The sequence below is a fragment of the Lactuca virosa genome, chromosome 3 (genome assembly GCF_052849685.1).
Source record: "Lactuca virosa cultivar CGN04683 chromosome 3, Lactuca_virosa_CGN04683_v6, whole genome shotgun sequence".
Classification (NCBI taxonomy): Eukaryota; Viridiplantae; Streptophyta; class Magnoliopsida; order Asterales; family Asteraceae; genus Lactuca; species Lactuca virosa.
The window spans coordinates 224,734,492-224,748,084 of NC_136428.1; the positions used below are offsets into that span (position 1 = coordinate 224,734,492).

The following is a 13,593-nucleotide window of genomic DNA, read 5'->3' on the forward strand; positions in this document are numbered from 1 at the left end:
CAACATACATATAAAACATATAAAACATATAAACATATAAACACATAACACATGCAATAATCATAAAATACTTAGCATATAAAATGGTTATCGTGCCCGATAATCATAAAAACACATACATATAACTAGCATACAATATACTCATCAGGCCCCGCCTGGCATCAGGCCCCGCCCGACATCGATCCTCGCTCGGTAAACATAACACATAACTCATGCAAGAGTCACGCAGACAACAATCATACTAAGCATAAAAACCATGGGCCGACATTCGTGCATTCGACCCCCTAAACATAGTGAGGAAACTCACCTCAATCCGCTGATAATCAAATAACTGCTTGGACCACAGAACCAGATAACCTCGCGCCAACTAACAATAAATACAATCTTAATCAATAATTAACCCGATAACCGAAAATACCCTTAGGTCAAACTTGGTCAACCCTGGTCAAAGTCAAAGTCAAAGGTCAAGGTCCAACAGTCTATATTTCTTTCCAGCGGAGTAAGCCCTGCGTACCAAGAGAGTACGCCCAACATACTCTAATGTTGACCTAAAGTGGGGTGCTGACGGCGTACGTGCAACGTACCACCAGGTACGCCTAGCGTACTCAGCCTAGTCCCAAAACTCCATTAAGAGCTTATTCCATTAAGTTTTTACATCCAAAACTCAGATCCAAGCCCAAAATGATGTCTTAAGTCATAAAGTTTCCAACTTTATGACTTTTAATGGCTATAAAGTGCTTAATGTCCAAAACCCTAAGTTCTTAACCCAATAAGACATCACAACTCTTGCATGGAAGGGATAGAAGGGCCAATATCACATTTTTATAGTTCATAATTGCTTTATAATGGATAATGTTTCCAACTTTATCCATTAAAATGGTCCCAACAAACAAGATCTAGTCTTTAAGTCTCAAAGGTACCCAAAAGTTCATCCTTTTCAACTTAATCTATTAAGTACAAGTCTCCAACTTTCAAAACTGAATCAAAATGATGTTTAGATGGATAAATTTTCCAACTTTATCCATAACAAGGTCACAAACTTTCAAGATCTAAACTTTATGCACGAAGTGGGTTTGGGGAGTTAAGGAGCTTAAATAGGGCTCAAACCACGAAAATAGGGTTTGGACACTGATTGCGTACACCCAACATACTCAGAGTGCCTTAGTACTGTAACATCATGTTTCAGAGCGTCCGTGATTTAGGGTTCGTGGGATGCAACCCGGGCAAGAGGAAGCCTCGGGGCTGCGACTAGTTGCTAGAAGCGTAGGGCTTCTCGCCACCTTTCCAGGGATATAAGGTTCGTTGGAAATGGACTTGTAACGAAGAAGATACGATAGTTTGAAGTTTTGGCAAGTTTAGTCCTCATTGTGAAATGTGTGGAAATTGAGTACGCGGGGCGTAATTATGTGTACGCTCGGCGTACTCATGTGCGTAGAAGGAACGCGAAGACCACCTAGTACGCTGGGCGTACTAGGTCCAGGAAGAAACCCTAATATTTTGGAGTGTCCCTATTTAAGGAACATTATGTCTTCATATCCAGCCACCATTTCCAGACCTCAACCCTCTCAAAACCCTAATTTCCTTCCCTTGAGCTTGAGTAACCATTTGTGAGCTTCTATATGTTCTTGTGGGATTCTTTGAATGAAGAAGGAGTATTGAAGAGAATGGAGTTGGAGTCCAGAATTTGGATCTGCGTTTTTCTGTGGTTGAAGCATCATTTGAAGGTATAAAGCTCAGAGCTTTCTCATCCTTTTGATTTGTGCATAATATGTTCCATTTAAGGGTTTTTGGTCCCAAAGCTTTAAGCTTTATGAGTTGTTGAACTCCAGAGCCTGGTATCTGTCCCTTGAGTGTATTTAATGGAGTGGATTCATAAAAATGGAGTCTTGGACGTCAAAACCACCCCATGCATGAGATATGAGCATTTTTGGGAATAAAGAGTGAGAGTTTTTGTGTTTGGCACTTCCTCAGCCATGCAAAGGCTTAAAGTCATGAACTTTATGGAGTATGAGCCTTTAGGGAGTCCAGATTTGAGAGTATAGCTATGGTCTTAATGGGTTAAGACCAAGAGAGTGGATTAAGCAAAACCGCGTACTGATCTAGTGTCCCCGATCAGGATTCGCGTGTACGCTTGTGTATGCTGAGCGTACCAAGGGAGGTACGCCCCGCGTAATCTAGCTGTGGGCTTTTTGGGCTAAATCTCATATTGGGCCTTTAGTGTTGGGCGTGGATTTTGGGCTTGTTGTGCTGGAGATTTTGATCAGAGAAATATATGTATATGTCTTGGGCCTTTGTGCTCGACTTGTCACTTGGACTTAAGTTTTAGAGTTGGGCCTTGGGAGAGCCCATTTAGTATTGGGCCTTGGTGGGCCCAATGAGATTGAGTTAATTGTGGGCCGGGTAGTGAACTATCTTTAGACCTAATGAGTGAGCTTTGGTCTTAGATCTTAATTGGGTAATTGTGGGTTTTGGTTCAGTGTTAGAGGCCGGTGTGCAGCAGCAACATATTTAGGAGCTATTCATCATCCGAGGTGAGTCTTCTCACTATACTTACTTAGAGTGGTAATCTTTGTGTGACCGGAGGGTCCACCCGAGTTGTGGGACTGTAGGGTCCCACTGAGACACATTGACCGGAGGGTCTTATTTATGTTATAGCCATGAGAGGCTAAAGAGATATGTGTGGTATTTTGGAGAACTCACTGAGCTTTGTTCTTACCGTGCTATGTGATATGTGTTTCAGGTACTTCTCAGGATCGCGGGAAGGGGCCGGCTTGATTGTACACACGAGATGGAGTTATGTTTGAGGTTCCTGGATTTTTAGAATGGATATGTGTTTTTGATAATTTGATACTTTGGGATTTTTGTGAAATGTGTTAATGAAAATTATGTGATTTTAAAATGAAAAATTTGTTTTAAAATTTACGGTGTTACAAGTTGGTATCAGAGCCTTGGTTTGAGGGATTCGGATGTACCTTCGGGTGTGTCTGGACTCAAACTGAGGATTTGAGAAAAAATTTCAAAAGAAATGATTTTTTCAAAATGAGAAAGAGTTTTAAGAGAAAAACGAGTTGGAGCAGTGTGTATAATCAGCCAGAGCCCGAACGGTGATTTCCCAAAATACCCTTACTTATTGTGTTATGAGATATTCATGAGATATTAGGGATGCATGCTAGAGGATAGGTTAGGTATTTCATATCTTAGGGCTAGAGTTGCCTAATTTGTGATGCCTTAGCCTAGGAAATGCCTTTGATTGATATTATCTGCTATTTGCTCTGTGTATGTGTTGAGTAAGAGTACCTAGCAAGAATCTTTTAGAGAGAGCTTTGAGTAGAGGAGTAATATATGAGAGATACCTATATGTGCATTTGAGGAATCTACTGAGAGAGTAGTGCGATACCCACGAGGGGTAGGGTTTCCTGAGTTGGTAATGTCTTTTAGATTTGCGGATAGAGCGAGTGGAGTTGTATGCTAGAGTGGCTTTATGTGTTAGTGGAGGTGATTCGATGCCCGAATGTTGCTTGCTTTGTGCTTTGTGGAACTCTTGATGATGGGAGGCAGCTACTAAGTGAATATGACGATATTCAGGAGGTAGATGGTTGGCATCATGAGGAGACCTTCAGCAGCTGATGGCAGAGAAGTGTGAGAACCCAGGAAGAGCCTAGGGAGTGACTTTAGTCAGATGAGTACGCTGATTGAGGAGGGTATTCGCTGGAGAGTGCACATGTGTAATGGGATTTGTGATCGAGAAGGTTAAGCAGCTACTTAGGAAATCTGGGACGATCCGTGTGGAAAGTATGGGTAGATGTGGCAGGTAGTATGGGCCCGTACTACTGAAAGCAGAGGACCAATACTCGAAACAGGGAGAATTACAGAGGTTCTAAATAGCATGTTAAGGGGGAGATAACATGGTTCAGGTACCATGATTCGTAGCAGAGTGTGTTTTCATCTTACCAGTTATCCAGCAATGGGTATTCATTCTGAGAGTGGATGTGATAACCTGTGGGGCCAGAGGGCGATGTCGGTTGAGCTTCGACAAATTGTACCTTGCGAGGAAAATTTAGTTAGATCTCAACGAGGCTGACTGGTGAGCTGCTAGTTGGAGTCGCGCGACTTGAGGAAAATTGGAGATGGTACACTGATGTGTGTGAAACGAACTAAGTTTTATCCTACTCTTCAATTATGAATTAGACACACAAAGGCAGTAGACCTATCAATTGTCGTATAGTTAAATAAGTAGGGTATCGAACTCAGGGAACGGAAATTAAACTAATTACTAATATTATCTAAAGCAAATAATAAAATAGGAGGGGTTTCTCTAGTTTTACAATACTAGAAACTTAACTAAAACTTAACTAGCACTTAATTAAGCAACTAAACAATTAAATTGCAACTAAATTCAATGATCAAAAGAACTTTTGTCTAGGTTTGAATCATTTGATCGTATGGTTGATTTTATGGTAAATGTATCGGATTAACTTTTCATTGGCTACCGATTGAGATGATTAGGTTCACGTTCGTTAATGCTAATCCTTAGAAAACAGATTAATTCAAGCAGTGGCCAGTTGTCTAAATTAATAAGTTCCCTAGTTAATTAATCCGGGTTAAGTAAGACTTGTAATGGTTAATTAAATTGGTGATTCAATTGACCTCTTGTTGATGGTGTATCACACAAGCTCACGTATTAACTTACCTATCTTCTAATTAATTCTAGTTTCACATTCGTTATTCCTAGACATATAACTACATGGTCACATAAATCATATGAAATTAATAACTAAGAGATGTTCATACAACTTAATTACTGATTTATTAACAGAAGATAGTTGTTATTAATATATGAGGTTCTTTAACAAGGTTAACAAAACAATATCACCAATTAAAAATCAATCCTAACCATAAAATCAATCCATATTCACAAAATCATCTACCCTAAACAGAAGATAAAGGTTTTAGTTCATAATTGCAGTAAAAACAAACTCAAAAACGAATTCAAACGAACTTAACATAGTTCTATTCAAAGGTAAAGTGGAAAATTAAACCTAAGTTGCCTTATTCTTCTTGGAATTGAGGATTAGGGTTCTTCTCACGTTCTTCAGATCTCCAGCAGTCTCCTTAGTCGCCAAGTAATCTTCCCAAAAGCTAGAGAGAGCCTCCATTCGGGTTTGTTGCTTCTATTTATAGATAACTCAAAACAGGGGCCACTCGTCGAGTAGACAACCGACTCGTCAAGTCCCCTTGAAGAATCCGTATACGGCAAGGACTTTACGTATTGCTTCGCGAATCTTCGTATGTACTCGTCGAGTAGACGTCCCTACTCGCCGAGTAGCTTCAGGATTTAGCATTTTTCTTCTTTCTTCAGTTCCCGAGCTTTCGATCGTATCTCCTGCTTCCTTTTACCTCCGAGCTTCTCTTTTGAACTGAAAATACAATTTGAACACTATTAAGTACCTTTTGTCCATAATATGTAAATAATTAGCCAATAAATAATAAAAATCTATACTAAATATATAGCTAAATATGCACATATCAAAATACCCCACACTTGACTTTTGCTTTCCCCCAAGAAAAACTGAATTTTAGCACACGAATATTACATAAGACAATCCCAATCAAACCCAGCCATTATGTCAAGACCGCAACGCATGCATTTGTGTCTAAAATTTTTCCTAAGGACCCCCCTCAATTCTAAATACTCACAATCCTCATAAACACTCGCCTACTTCTTTTGAACAATGCTCATTTTATGCATCCCTCCGAATCCATCCGCAGAAAACCTCCTAGCCTCAAGGTATTTTTGGTTGAGCAACCCAAGCATACATATGTTGGATTAGATGTCTAAGCCCATAACTATTATTGTTATGTACTTGACCCGAGAGTAGCATGGTCCATTTGGGTTGCATATCATCAGGACAATTTGTTAGGATGGACTTTTGAGAGAAGGTTATTTATGGTTTATTAATATATTATAAGTTATAATATATTAATATGAAATCATATGTTTTAATTAGTATCGATCAAGAATTAATTTGGAATTAATTTAGTGATCAAAAGAGACTAATTAAATCTATGGGGACTAATTATGATAATTAGTTATATTTATATGTGTTGGGCTTATGATCCATGTTGGACCAAGTTTATGTATGGATACATAAAGAGTTGGGCCACATGAACCATGGATCATAAAACCCATGGGTATGGATTATGGGTTATACCCATGACCCTTGGAATCCTACATATAAATAGGTTACTCCATAGCCAAAATCACCACTTCTTTTCTTAGAGAAATATGGAGGTGTTTTGGTGCATGGAATTCTCTCTCAAGAGCCACCTTTGTCCTAGGTGTGTTGTGATTCCATTTGAGGCATTTCATACTATTGGTGCTAAGCTCTTAAGGCCAAATACATCAAGACTTCAAGCCACATAAAAGGTATGTTTCCCTAACTAGTATATTATATGGTTTATGTCAAATGCATGCTAGTTATAGGTTTAATGCCTTGGAAACCATTTGCATGTATAATAGAGAAAACATAGATCCAAGGTATTTAGGGTTGTAGTATACTAAAACCCAACAACATAGTCTAGACAATTACAACTTTTTGATACCACTATAGAGCTTATTTGGAATTCTTCACTTCTTGGATACTTGATCTTGATTTCTTTCAATTCATCACTTTTTGATTTTTGGTATCTTCAACTTTTGAACTTTGGAATCTTCAAATTTACACTTTAATAGCTCCAAAACTCTTTCAACTTTTTCTTGTAATTCTCTCTCTCTTTTTTTACATGTAACTCACTTTTTTTTTCACTCAATACCTACATGCTTAAGCAGGGGCGCTCAACTTCAACCTTTATTGATTAAAGATAAAAATTTTCCCTGGATACATTTCTGGTACACGATGCTAAACATATTGCATCCCTCAAACTAAGTGAGGTTGTGTTTTTGTCCCATGATTTCACTAGAATAAAGGGGGCCACAAATGCACTATAACGTATGTAGGCTCAACTAAACATTTGGGTCTTCATGCAATCATCAAACATAACACTAGCATGGAATCCTAATTGTTTTTAGCAAAATTTTCTAAATTAACTCCTAGCAATTTTAATGCAAAAATTTCAGAATTTTCAAAATTTAACTAAAATTTTAACTAATGTAACCAACCCCCTACCTCACACTTAATTAATGCAATGTCCTCATTGCATATTATGGATGATAGAGAACAATAAAATAAAGAGGGCATTGGAACAAACTCCCCTGGGATAGTAGTTGCGAGGTTGATCTTATTCATTTAAAGCTCCATCTTCAGCTGACTTTAGATATGGGAACAGCTCATCCATGCCTTGGGTGTCATTCGTCTCGTGTGGTTGACAGCTCCAAAATATCGAGGAAAAAACTTCTTGGAAATGCTCGGAAATGATCTTAAAAAATATAGACAATGCCCATGTCGAATGGAATCAAATCGCCAATCTTGAAGGTAAGAGAAAGAGTAACTCGTCGAGTAAGTATGTAGACTCGCCGAGTTAAAGCGTAAATGGCAGAAGAATCGCGGATTTTCACATGGACTCGGCGAGTCCATAATATGCACTCGGCGAGTAGACCGCTGTGTGACAAAACTTTTATTCTGCCCAAGTCCATTTCTAATGTATGGGGGTTATATAAACTAATACTTTCCCTCATTTTTCTTCAGTGAATAAACACTCTATAACCCTTCTATCAATTGGACTCATAGCTTGACTCAAAATTTTGTTTCCTCTCTCGCCTAGACTCGACTTCTCGCTTCGTTAGCCTTGACTCTAGACTCTTTGTGTGCAAACCCTTTATCCAAATTCTGAAAAGACTAAAACAAACATGTAATAGAAACAAGAAAAACACACCATAAGCAAATCCTAAACTACTTGTCCAAATAAAAAACAAACAAACACAAACACAAAGACAATTAAACAATAAAAATTGTTTTAACACAACCAAAATAAAAAGGATAGAACTTCAATCTTCATCTTCTTCCCCCTCATCATCTTCTCTTACTCCACTTCCTCCCGTTTCACTCCTTCGTGCATTGATCCGCTCTTCCCAAGTAGGCACATAAGGAAATTGACCCCCATCCACATGTTGGATGTTGAAGTGATTAAACATTTGTATAAAGGACCGGTTGGCAAAATTCAAACCTCTTCCCAAATCATCTTGATATCTTCTTCCCTCCACATTTAACCACTCCGGGGATATATCATCTTCAACCGGGATCACCGGTGGATCGTGATGTGCTTGCTCGCGTCTCGGCCTTACCCTCCTTCCCGGCTCCTCGGGTCCTATCACCGCATCATCATGAGGAATAGCATAGTGGCCCCCTCCATAAGACTTCAATAATTCTAGCTCTTCTAAAAAGGATGGGATTAAAAGGAGGGGTCGGAACCATCGTCATCAAGTTCCATGCTCCTCTTTCCATCAACCCATATGACTTCGCTAGGCGGGTTACAAACATCCTGCCATTGATCTTTGAATTTTTGCGATCCTTTACCGCCCCGTCAGCTAAATAAGACGCCATACAGTACGGAAGATTGCAGAAAGTGTTCGGAGTAATAATACTCCACAAGTAGAAAATCAAGGTTAGGAACCTTGTCGTCATCTTTCCGCATGTTGATTGTATTTGCAATGAGGCGGTGAATCAATCTATGGGTGGGTGATCTAATACTCCCCTCTTGAGCGGATTTGGGGATATAAACCTTGTTAGCAATGGTGTTCCACCAAGTGGAACCCACAACACCCTCCGGGAACTCCTTGTGACAATGCTGAAGAAAGGTGCCAAAACCCTCAGTGGCGACCAATTGTTGGTCATAAATACCCAACCTGCAAGCTAGTTCCACCATACTACATTGGCGGAATTCACCACCAAGGAAAAAAGTAACAATTCCCGGGTTGTAATAGTCGTCCCCTCCGCGGAAGTTGATGGTTGAGAAAAACTCCCAACACAACTCCTTAAACACCGGCTCTTGGACACGAAATAGGCGGCTCCATCCATCACATGTAATAGATAACCCATCATGCATAAATATTTTGACAAGGTACGGGGCCAACTCCTCTTCATAACGGACTCTTCCCAACCATTCCCAATCAATTGCATTGGGTACACAAATTTCCTTCTTTTCAACTTCAACCAACCGCTTCTTCCATCTTTTCATCGTGGAATCCGAATCAATTCTTGGAAAGTTTAACCAAGGATGGTCCCCTTGGTTACTCCTAGAGCTTTGTCCACCTCTTGAACACATTTTCTGCAACATAAGAAAACCATACAAACCAGAAAGCACAGAAACATTAAAAATCAAAAATTGGGACTGCCTTCAGGGACCGACTCGTCGAGTCCACGAACAGACTCGGCGTGTCGCAAGAACTGCTCGAGTCGCATGTCTGAGATTCATCAATTCATCCAACAAAACCCAAAATTGATCCCAGGGGTTTGTCTCGGGAGGCATACTAAATATAAATTCACAATCAATTGCTTCTGTAACATCCTTATTAGACAAGAATTAAAAACCCTAGAATCCTAATCAAGTCAAGAAAACGGGTTGCAACAAAATGGGACCATTATTCTGCAAAAATTAAAGCTTTAAGAAGATAATAAACAAAAGATCTTACATTGTTAGAAGAAAGTGGAAGAAATCAAAGAAAAATGGAGTGGTCGCTTGAGAGAATCTTGGCACGTCGAGTATAGGGATGTCGGCCGAATGAAGTGAAAATGTTTTACAATTAGGTTAAAAACCCTAATTTTACAGAAATGTAAAAATTATTTAAATTATTTTTTTTAGTAAATTAAACCGACTCGTCGAGTCAGTATATGAACTCGCCGAGTTAGGTCGTGAATTTTGTTCATTTCTGCGTAAGGACTCGTCGAGTCAGTGTATAGACTCGCCGAGTTTATTAATCTGTTGAAAACATATTTTCTTTCCTTAAAAATAACACCACACCCCACACTTAGGCTTTAATTACCCTCAAGCAATCATTCATGAATGAATATGAAGATTTAAGTAGAAAAATCCTAAATCAAACAAAACGAAAACTAAAAACAAAAAAGAAAAGAAAAGCAAACTCTTTTGACGGGTTGCCTCCCGTTAAGCGCTTCTTTTTGAGGAGTCTTTAACTGGACTCCATCCCGCTTTACGTTTCTGCTGCTTCCTCCATTGAGATCTCCTTCTTTAACTTTTGTACTTTATATTTTGTCTTGTACAAATAGATTTTTCTCTTGTATGCCCTCTTTAATTCTTCCATTCTCGTTCTTGCAGCGATTTCCTCAGCTTTACGCTTTTTCCCTTTTCCATGCTTGTTTTCTTCCACTTCTTCCTTTTTACGTCCCATCGTTTCCCTTCCCTTCTTATCTTCCTTGATTGCCTTTTTGGTCATTGAAGAATCTGGTGTTGTGAAAGTGAACACTTCAAACGAGTAGAGACTAGGGCATGAGGCTTGGTTCTTTTGCTTTTGGTTGACATTGCTTTTTGATGAAGCATATATGATCCAATAGAAGAGTTATGGTTATCACTATTCCAAGCTTTAGTATCTCCTTTTTCTTCCAAAATTTCTTTATCCTCTTCCTGGACAACCTCACCCTTTTTCACAATTTCTTCAAGACAAGCCAAATGTGCATTCTCAAAGTTGATGAATTCTTTAACAGCTTTGTTTTCATCAAGAAGATTCTCCAAGTAATCAGGTAAAACATGCACCTCCGGTTCAGGAAGGTTACTAATGAGTTGCAGGCCAAATTTTTTATCCAATTGGGAATTCTCGAGTGTACTCATCGAGTCAGCGGGTACGACTCGGCGAGTCATTGAGCCTTGAACACTTTTCATGATTTCTTGATAATCAGCTTCCTTGATTAGCCTCTCTATCTCCACTAGATCTCCTTTGGCATCAGAATTATCCTCCAAAGATAACAAAAATTGATTTGGATTGCTTTCTTGCAAGTACGCAAGCTCTTTCTCCAACAATTCATAATCCAAATCTATTGATGAAATCTTTTCTTCTCTTGATCCTATGTGCTTCTCCTTTTTCTCAGCTTCGAAAATTACCGAATCATCTCCCACTCTTAATGTTAGCGTAGATTCACGCATATCTACCAAAGCACAAACGGTATTCAAAAACGGTCGCCCAAGGATGTTTGGTACTTTAAAATCCTCATTCATGTCTAATATTATGAAGTCAACCGGAAATACTAATTTATCAACTTTGATAAGGAGATCCTCACATACTCCCATTGGATGTATTATCGTTTTGTCGGCTAGATGAATCTTCATTTGAATAGGCTTTGGGACCGGAAGATTTAACTTTTGGAAGAAAGAATATGGCATAATATTAATACTTGCCCCCGAATCTGTTAATGCTCGTGTAGTCATTATGTTCCCAAATTGACAAGGTATGGTAATGCTACCCGGATCGCCCCTCTTTTCTGGCAGTTCATTTAGCACTATATCAGCAACTTCTTCCATACTTCTTCTAGTGGTAAAGAGGTTTTGAAGCAAACTTGCATATTTCGGTGTTTGTAAGACCGTTTCAACAAACGGAATATTTACTTGGAGTGCCTTCATGTGCTCCATAAACTTCCTATATTCTTGAATCTGCTCATCAGGTAGGGCTCGACTCGGAAATGGCAAAGGGGGCCGATAAGGTTTCAAGAGAGAGCAGTTTTTGGTATCAGGTTGTCGACTCGTCGAGTCCATGTTGGCAACTCGGCGAGTCGAGTCGGGTTTACTCGAATTCCAGCTAATTACTTCTTCTGTTCGCAACTTGTTGGGGTTCTTCTGGATAGAGGTAAGAGGAGTGTAAATTGGCTCAGAATCTGTTGTTATTGCATTCACATGCGCCATTCTTGGATTTTGCTCGGTATTGCTAGGAAGTGCACCGGGTGCTCTTTGGTTGATTTGTTGCGCAAGCTGACCTAGCTGTTTTTCGATGTTATGAATAGATGCATGTTGATTCCTAAGCATATTTTGCTGATCCTTCATCATAGCTTGATGTTCTCTAAGCATATTTCGTTGCTCTTTCATTTCAGCATCTGTATCATTATGCCTCTTCTCAGACGCGGCTACAAATCTTGTGAACATATCTTCCAAGTCAGCTTTCTTCTCCAACACCGGTTCCTCTTTTTTGATAATAGCCCTTTCTTTTTGCTTAAATTTCTCCTCCTTTGCCTTTTTGTACTCATCATAAGGAAGCCAATCCTTCTTGGGTTTCCGCCAATTGTCATCATACCTATCACCACTTGAATAGCACACTTGCACCCTCCGGTTCCCATTCTCGTCAAGATCACAATCTTTAGTGAGATGAGGCCCTCTACAATTCTCACAACCGACCCTAATGGCATGGATGGATTGGTCCATCTTAGTCATTCTTCGATCCAAATTCTCTAGTTTAGCCATCATTGCTGCCATGCTATCATTAACTGAGTTCACCACCCCCGACTTAATTCATTCCTTGGATTATGATATTCTCTAGAGTGTTTAGAGAATTCTTCAATTAGCTTTTTTATCACCGGGGGTGCTTTCTTCGTGAGCGGTCCTTGCAAATCAAGAAGTTGTCTTGTGGTCACATTTACTCCATCATAGAAAATGGATACTTCTTGTTGGCTATTAAGATCATGATGTGGGTAATTCCTTAGTAAGCCTTTGTATCTCTCCCACGCCTCGTACAAGGACTCTCCAACTTGTTGCTCAAAGTTTGCTATGGCTTTCTTCAACTTGGCTATCTTTGAAGGAGGGCAGAATTGGTCTATGAATTCCGTCTTCATCTTAGCCCAAGTAGTGGTGGATCCGGGCGGGAGTGATTTCAGCCAATCTTTCGCGGCTCCCTTAAATGTGACCGGTAGCATACGGAGCAGAACGGTGTCGCGAGCCACATTGGGGACATTAAAGTAATCGGCTATATCGTTGACCTCATCTAGATGTTTGTATGCATCTTCATGATCCTTCCCGTAGAATGGGATCTCCTTGAGTTGAGCAAGTATGTGGTCCTTTAGTTCGAAAGTGGCAGTCGCGGGAATGATGGGTTGAACTAGTCCTGGTCCGGTATCGTCACGTATCCTCTTCTTCCATTCACCCATGGGAACTTCATCGATGTTGGCCATGGGGTTAGCTAGTTCTCCTTCTAAATCGCTTCCTTCTTCGGCTTTGGTTTCTTCCCTTTCTGATTCATACTCGGTCTCTTCCTTCCTTGGGTCTTCGTCCGCTACTGAAGAGAAGCTGGATTCCACTTCTTTCTTGCTCTTCTTCTTACTAAAAACAGACTTGAGATTCTTTAAAGGAGAATTCTTTGATGTTGCGGTTTCTCCTACGGTTTTGCCTTTGTTTTTCTTCAAAGTTGCTTCCGGGTCTTCTAGTGGTGGAACCAAAGGTGTACTGGATCCTCGGGTCATAAACAAACTGTAAACAAAGCAGAAAACACGTGTAAAAAGAACAAACATAAAATAAAAACGAAACTGAGTTTCAACGATGGACTCGTCGAGTAGCTTCGATTGCACTCGGCGAGTTCAAGGATAAAACTGAAAAAAATCAAACAAAAATTCTAACAAATCAGAAAAAATTAAAACTAAACCTAATACCTAGACTACTAAAGCA

General features: G+C 39.6%; 1 non-coding gene across 1 annotated transcript; it reads left to right on the forward strand.

The window, feature by feature from the left end:
- The first annotated feature begins 12,612 nt into the window (after positions 1 to 12,612).
- On the forward strand, positions 12,613 to 12,719 carry LOC145167944 (small nucleolar RNA R71). The gene has a single exon (XR_013741543.1). It is a non-coding gene; the product is annotated as a small nucleolar RNA R71 (small nucleolar RNA).
- The last annotated feature ends 874 nt before the right edge of the window (positions 12,720 to 13,593 follow it).